The 8234-nt window shown below is 41.2% G+C and overlaps 1 long non-coding RNA gene across 1 annotated transcript in view; it reads left to right on the forward strand.

Moving 5' to 3' along the window:
- Window positions 1-4991, forward strand: part of LOC122910628 — a 117604-nt gene extending 112613 nt beyond the window's left edge. Inside the window, exon 4 of the long non-coding RNA XR_006385256.1 lies at window positions 4899-4991. This is a non-coding gene — a long non-coding RNA (uncharacterized LOC122910628). The remainder of the gene's footprint in view (window positions 1-4898) is intronic.
- Window positions 4992-8234: the final 3243 nt, after the last annotated feature.

Here is an 8234-nt window from a genome sequence, read left to right on the forward strand (position 1 = left end):
CTCCAAACTCTATACTCTTTAATAATTTGCAAAATAAGAATTTTTTTCTGAGAAGATCCATTTATTTTCATTTTACCCTCTCATCAAAATTCGGACTGAATTGCCATATGGGAATATAATATTGGCAACATTTTCTGAGACAGTGACATCTCTTCCACCTGGAACTTTTAATGTTTCAAACTTAAGAGGTAGAAGAAAAAATGATATCTAATGTTTAATATTTTGCCTACTCTGTGCTTATGTCCTTCAGATTCTCCACAGGAAATAGATTTCACATTTAGACAGGGTATTTGAAATATATCTGAGGGAAGAACTACTTACAGAACTTGGGCAATTAAGGAAAACCAGAAAGGTCGGGTGAAGCATGTCAGCACTAGCAAGAGCTATGAGCTGCTAATACTCAGTCAGATCTGAAGAGGCAAGAAGGTGAAACAATGACTAGAACCTGTAAAAATGTAACTATAGTATTAAGAGGCAACTCTGTGGTCAGAGCTGTGGTGCTTAATCGACTCTGCAGGGGTCCCAGGACTACAAACCCCAACCTCACCTTCCTCCTCCCATCTTATCTTTTGCAGCTGCTTCCCATTGGTCACACCCAGGCTTGGGGTAAAGGAGTTCTCTGATGCAGTCTAGAACTGTTAAGTTCCCAGGAGACAAAATAGGGTGGGAGGGCTGAAGAGGAAATCTGGAGAAGTAAACAAAAACATCCAGCACCATCTACCTCTTTGGCTTTTCAGGATCCATTCTTGTTCTTCTTGATGAGAAATTGATGTACCCATACAATATATTTCATTTTATCATATTTCATTTAATCATGGGATGATAGCACTGTAGACAGACTCCCACCCCAAAATATAAAATTTTAGCCACCACCATTTCTTAATACTTAAAGGGGGAGGGAAAGAAATAATTAATGTAAAACTTGGCTTTAGCACTCCTGTTTCAGTAACTTCCGTCTTCCAACACCCACTGAAGACCACTTTTATCTTCTGTGACTACCTAAAATGGATAGGATTCTCTACCAAGTGGCGTGGCCCAAACCTGTCCTCCTAGGGTCTGAGTCTTTTCTGGCCCTGTCTTCAGTAGACTGCTGCAGTGTTCCATTGACCATTACTGAGAGGGCACTAAAAGATACTAAAAGTCAGTGAATCCTCTGGTTGAAGACATCGTCTTCCTTGTTGCCCTGTAGAGTAGTCATCCATTTTCTCCTCAAAAATGAAGATCGATCACTTTGCCAGGAGAGTAATCCTCTTCAATACACTCAAAACTTGTATTCAGTTCTAGAGGCTACAAGTCCCAAATCACAGAGTGCAAGAGCTATACAATGAGAGTGTTTGAAATTGTCAAACTCACCTAGCAGCTTGGGGAAATGACTGAGCTTCTCAAGGGACTTGTATTCAAATGGTGTTTTGGGACCCAAACTCTAGGCTTTCATCCCTGAATAGACCAGTTGACCCGTCTACCTCTAGGCTGTGGTTCTCTTCCTAGCCATTTCTGCTCAAAGCAAGCTGTGAATACCAAGGAAGACCACTGAGATTATAGCCCTCATTTATCAGGACCCACCCCTGCTTCTGGGAAAGCCCACTTAAGGTCCAGATGCACGTGCAGATTCTTTAGTACCCGTAAGGTTGCCTCTATACCAGAGTTCCTATTGTTGCTACCCCCACTGGTGTGATTTTCTCTCACCCTGAAAAGACAAAAAGACAATAGTAGAAAATATCCATTTCTTTACTGCACTGCTGGAATTCTTACACTATCTAAGAACAGAGTTGCAAAGAAACCAACTATAGCTGGACCAAGTAGGAAATCCCTTCCTCCAGGTATGTGTGCACATGCTTCCGTGGGTACAGTGAAGCCTATTGGTAGCCTCACATTTCAGGAAGCAGACATGAGACTGGGTCACCTCACCTGGGCTCCATACTCAGAGGAATACCTAGGGAAACTCTGCATTTCTTTCCCTTGAAGCTGTACCTTTAAACAATCCATCACATTGACTTGCTTGCCTGATGGTAAAATGTAGCTGTGACAGAAGTGATTCAATTTTATCACATTCAGGAGGATCATAAGCAGCTATGTAACACAGGGCCGCCTCTGCAACTAGTTCCAGGGGTCTACCCTCAGCACGCTCCCTACTCCATCCTTGAGACTGCCTAGTATTTACAGCCATGACATCATAACTCACTCTCCACTATTTGTCCTGGATGAAATAAGCACTGTGTTCAAACAAGAGATTTTGCTTTGACTTTGAGCAAAATTTTTAATGAGTTACTATGGAAAAGAAACAGAGGAGCAAAACATAGGAGCAAAAGGAGTCATGACAGTTTGGATTTGAGAGAGCTTTAGTTCAGTGCCTTCATCTACTGGTAAGTTAACTGGGGCATTATGTTAGGCAAAATCATGGCCCCTCAAAGGTGTACATATCCTAATCCTCAGAACCTATAAAATGTTACCCTATATGGCAAAAGAGACTTTGCAAATGTAGTTAAAGTTAAGGTCCTTGTGGAGGGGAGATTATCCTGAGTTAACACTGATGTGCCTATTCTAATCACTTAGGTCCTTAATAACACAAAAGAAAGGCAGAAGAGTAGATCAGAGAGAAGCAGTGGGAGAAGACCACCACCAGTGGTTTCTGACTTCGAAGCTGGATGAAGGAAGGGAACGTCTAGCCAAAGAATTTTAAGTCCTGAATGAGTTGTGATTGGCTCTCCCTTACAGGTAGCGAGATAATAGGAACCTTGGTCCAACAAACGGAAGGCACTAAATCTTGCCGACAGTTTGAATGAGCAAAGACACAAAATGTCCCCTAGAGCCTCCAGAAAGAAAAACTTCACTGCCCGTACCTAATTGTAGCCCAGTTAGACCCATGTTGGATTTCTGACCTATTTGTGTTAATTTAAGCTGCTAAATTTGTGGCAATTTTTCCTGGCAGCAATAAGAAATGGATATAGGTATACAGAGGGAAAGAGACTTTGCTACTGTCGCATATTTAATTTGTAGCCCAGCTGGGAGCTGTACCCAGGACTTTTGACCACGTGTTGTTCTAGGTCTTCCCTACTCATCCCAACTTCAATTCCTGTCTAACAGATCGCCCGATCCTTTCCCTTATCCTGGGGATCATGCCTCAATCCAATCTGAAGTTATCTTGCTTTCTTACTCGGCTCATGGTCTAGAATGGAAGCTCCCTGAGGACGGAGGGTTTGCTTGTAGTGTTTCCCACTTTATACTTAGTTACCAGTACAATGCTGTATATGGAATAGGGCTCAATGAAATACGCCATTTGAATGAATGAAAAACGTGAACAAATGAATGAGGGCATGAATAAACATTGTGTCCAAATTACTGACAATGGAACTACCAAACTTGAAAGGATTTCATAAATTGATACTCAAATTTCTTATTTTACAGATGAGGAAATCTGGGACTGAGCAGATCACAGATCCAAATCTTAACAGATCCAGAATAGGGGTTAGGCTTCCTGACCACCTGTACAGCACATTTCTAGTTTTCATTTGATGTGTACCAAATGTCACATTTTAAAAGCACTGTGGAGGAAAATAGAGGCTGTGCAACCAAAGGGTAGAAATTGGAACTGATACTGCCTGGGTGTACATATTTCTGAAAATATTCAGAGGCAGTACCTTTCCTGAAATTGTTCGCCTTTTTAATCTTTTTTTTTTTTTTCTGTAATTAGCTCAGATAGACCACAGTCATTTCAACCAAGCACTTTCATTCATTTTTGAAAAACCATGGTGAAGTTCTCTACCAGGCTTGGAAGTTCTGCCCGGCATCCTGATTGTGCTGGTATTTGTTAAAAGGAGTCACTGCCTGTCTGGGCTATAAGTTTGGTTTTTAAAATCCACTTTTAAGTGGCTCATTTGTTGTTCCTATTTCTTTTCTATTTTATGCACCCAGTGCCCAATCTTTTAATTACTACCTCCATGTGTTATAATCAAAACTTGTGTGTTTGTGTTTTTTATGCTAGAAAAAAAATTGGAATAAAGCAATTTCTTATCTACCAGTTTCATCGATACATATCTCTTGAGAATTCGGCAGGGACAAGAGCAGAGATGCTAGCTTTGAGGGGACATGCAAGCTTAGTCCAAGGGCATCACTACTGGGACTGTCAAGGAGAGATGCCTGGAGGGCTCTTTCTGAGAGGGTCACAGCAAAGCCAACAGCTCCTCCTGAAGCCAGATGGCGGGCCAAATTGTGATTTGCAATTCTGCATACATGTGGTGCTACAGACTGAATGTTTGTGTCTCCTCACAATTCATATGTTAAGACATAATTCAATATGGTAGGATTTGGATGTTTGGGCCTTTGGGAGATGATTAGGTAGAACCCTGATGAATGGAATTAGTGTCCTTATCAAAGAGGCTCCAGAAATCTCCTTTGCTCCTTTAGCCATGTGAGGACACAGCAATAAGACAGTCTGCAACCCCAAAGAGGGTCATCATCAGAATTTGACCACAATGGTACCCTGATCTTGCACTACCAGAACTGTGAGAAATGCATTTATAATTTATATTTATCATAATTATAATATTTATGCATTTAATTTTTATTTATAATTTATTTATTGTTTATAAGCCACACAGTCTGTGGTTCTATTTTAACAGCCCAAATGAACTAAGACACTTGGGGTATAATTTTCTGTTGAAACATTTTCCTTTGATTTACAAATCCTTCCTACTCTTCCCACACTGACTTCTTCTCCTTTACTTTCCTGAAAAGAACAACCCTTTCCCCATCAGGGTCAAGGATGAGAAAACCAGGACATTTTAAAATTGGAAAATAATCAGACCAGCCGGAGCAAGGGGGGAAAACAGGTAAAAACATCAATTCCTAGTCATGGGTGATTTGAGTCTTGTTGCATTTCTCTCCATTGTCCTGTACAGCCATTTCGCTGCCATCAGGTAGTATCTTCTGTTGGGCCAGAAGGTCAAGTCAGAGATGTCTTCTGGGCTGTCTGGAAACACAGCCCGTGCCCAGGCCAGTGGCTTTTATCAGCATAGCAGCTTCTGTCTGCTTCACTTCAGCCTCCTGCCTGCGATGAGGAAGCAGCAGGTACAACTGGGATCCCACGGGTGAGTGCCGCAAATCAAATTGTCGTTCCTTTCATAAACCTGACCCAGGCAGTCACTCCCACGAGACAGCTGTTTTCCAGGAGAGCTTTTTCTGTTCTGACAAAACCCATGAGGCAACTCTTTGCAAAGAGATTGAATCTAGCTCTCCTATCAGGATGAAAACTTTCAAAATTACACTCTAGGCAACTCCAAGTCACGGGAGACCTGCACGGAGCCCAGTCTCGTTTTGCTGCTCGCCGGCTGGGCCACCTTGGGAAAAATGTTTTAACTTCTCTGGGCCTTACTTTCCCATCTGCCAAGTGAGAGCTGATCTAGTATCAGATATGGCAACATGGAGGCCTGGGATCTGAATTCAGTCTGCATGTGTATTTTATATATTCGTTTTTCTCTTTTTAAAGCAAGAATTTTAATGTCTTTAGTTAAGATGGTTGCCTACCAATCTCTCACAGTATCCCCCCGTCTGTCTTGGTTTAAACTGAGTTTTACTCATTTAACTTATTTGGTCCCTGGAGGCATTTCAGTTTACAGCCCTGACTAGATGAACTTAAAGTTTATTCTTGGCTTTAGTAGTTGATGATTCCTAATTCTAAGTCACATGTGATGGAACAAAAAAAAAAAAAAAAGTGATGAATTAGACATTTCAAGTATGTGTTTAGCTAGACACTGGATTCTAGAGGACAAATGATTGTTCCCATTTCACACGTCCTCCAATTTCCATGCCTGGTACATATTTTCAGCAGCAACCTGGACTTTGGGAAATGTGTTTAACTTGGTGCCTCATGAAAGAGGAGAATGTGAGAAGTAGTGGCTGAGCAAGTAAAGGGAGAATGTGCAACAGTTTTAGACTTGCAGAAAGGAGAAACTCTGTGGTCCATGGCACAGTAGCCACAATCCCTTTATGCATTGCTTTCAGGAGGTGACTTGAGTTGTGCTGTGAGTACTGTTTTGGGGGTGGTTTATTATGCAGAAACAGCTGGTACAGACTCATATGCTCAATTCATTTCAACAAATTCAACAAGTAGAATGTGAGAGTACAGATGAGCAAGACACTCTCTCTGTCTCCAAGGAGTGTGCCATTTAGGTGAGAAACAAGAAAACTGTATAGATATTGACAGGGAAAATGAGATACGGCAGGTTTCCTAATGAAGGCAGAATGCTCTGGAGTTTAGATTGAAAAGTGCTTCGTCCAAACAACACTGTTTGAAGTGCATATTAGATCATGGGTAGGATTTATACAGGTGAAAATGAGAGACGGGTTTGTTATTTAGGGGGACAGGTAGGTGGATAACAATAATACAGACGCAGACACAAGAAGCAAGAACGGTTTCCACAAACATTTAACTTCACTCCCATTTTCCCATTTGTGAAAACCAAAGACACACGTGATCCAATTGGAAAGGCAAGACACAGCTACCTGAAGAAAATGATAAAGCAGAGCGCGAGGCTTCTGCCCAAGCCACCGCACAAGAGGGCGGCTGTGAGAGCAGATGAGATTACAAGGCTCAGGTTGTCGGGCTGGAGAATAATGTGACCTTTGGGAAGATTATCTGCAAGGCGATCCCAGCCCAACTCATTTTTATGGGTGACTAGAATCTTGCTTTCCACGAGATTTCCCTTTGCACACCAACATATTTTCTGGTGATACTTCAAAAAAATGTTTCTCACATTTCTGTAGCAGAAGATGACGATGAATCAAGGTTTTCTTGGGACATTTCATGATCGTTGGCAAGAAATGTGCTGTTGATGGGGCTTGAAGAAGTTATTAAATGGCAGTGAAGGAGAGTTTGATGGGGGATAGTCTATCTACCATTTTTATTCCCAAGTTCCTGGAGGTTACCAGCTGCATTGGCCTCTTGGCTAAGCATGCCTCAGGAATAATTTATCCTCCTCTAGGCAATAATAAGGTTTGCAAGTTCCAATACTTGAGACAATTTGGTTAAACAGTATCTTAATTTTTGTCTGTATATGGAGAGGATGAGGAAATATTTTAAAATCCCATATATAATAAGACATATTTTTACATGATTTATAGTTAAAAAAAAAAAAAGCATGAGTTAAATGACAACACAAAAGTAGCTACTTCTTCTATTAGGACTATGAGACACCCCAGAAATGGGGTTCAATATCTTTCAGAAAGTTTTCCACTGGGTCTCAAGCCTATAAGATGCTGCATGGTCCACTAAGCATAGGAAAAGCTACATACTGTAAATTGCTTGTGAAGATTAAGCCTTCGTTTTAATGTGTAAATGTTCTTGAGATGTTCCTGCTTTAAAAAGACCAATGTAACAGTGTTTCTTGAGGAGCAACTGAAACACCTCGGCAAACTTGGATCTACTCCTATCTTTTCCCTTGTCAGAAGGAACAGTTAGTGGCTTTAGTGATTTCCTTAAATCTCAACCCAATTAATGCTAGAGATGAATGAGGACTCAGATCTCACCAGGAGATTCTTGGTCAGGGGTGTTCTTCCAGACCTCTCTTTGCCTCACACAAGGTAATCAGAGACCCTATCCATAAGCATCAGGACAATGAGTACAGTGACTCCACAAGTAGGAATGTGTATGAGAATTGTGGGGAAGCTCTGTGATGGTGCTGTGTTGGGTATTGAATGACAGAGGGAATTTGGGTGGGCGAAATGAAGCAGAGGACGGTCCAGAGAATCCACAGAACATTCCAAATAGGACTCACTCTCACGGCTGCATCCCACCTCCCCTTCTTCTTTTCAAAAAAATTTTATTTTAATAGATTTTATTTTTTAAAGAAGACTTCTTAGGTTCACAGCAAAATTGAGCATAAGGTAGAGATGTCCTTTATACCCCCTTCACCTACATATGCATAGCTTCCCCCACCATCAATATCCAGCATCACAGTGGTGCCTTAGTTAGGGCTGATGAATCTATACTGACACATGATAATCATCCACAGTCCCTACATAGTTGAACTTAGGGTTTACTCTTGGTATTGTACGTTCTGTGGGTTTAGACAAATTTATGGTGACCTGTACCCACCACTACAGTATCATACAGAATGCGTCCCTCTTTATACTTGCCATATCAGATAAAATTAAAATATAACAGCAAAGTACCTCCGCTCTGTACAAATAAAGCAAAATCCAATTAGGGGAAAGAACCAAATTGTCTCAGGAATGCA

Source organism: Neovison vison, chromosome 6 (genome assembly GCF_020171115.1).
Source record: "Neovison vison isolate M4711 chromosome 6, ASM_NN_V1, whole genome shotgun sequence".
Taxonomy (NCBI): Eukaryota; Metazoa; Chordata; class Mammalia; order Carnivora; family Mustelidae; genus Neogale; species Neogale vison.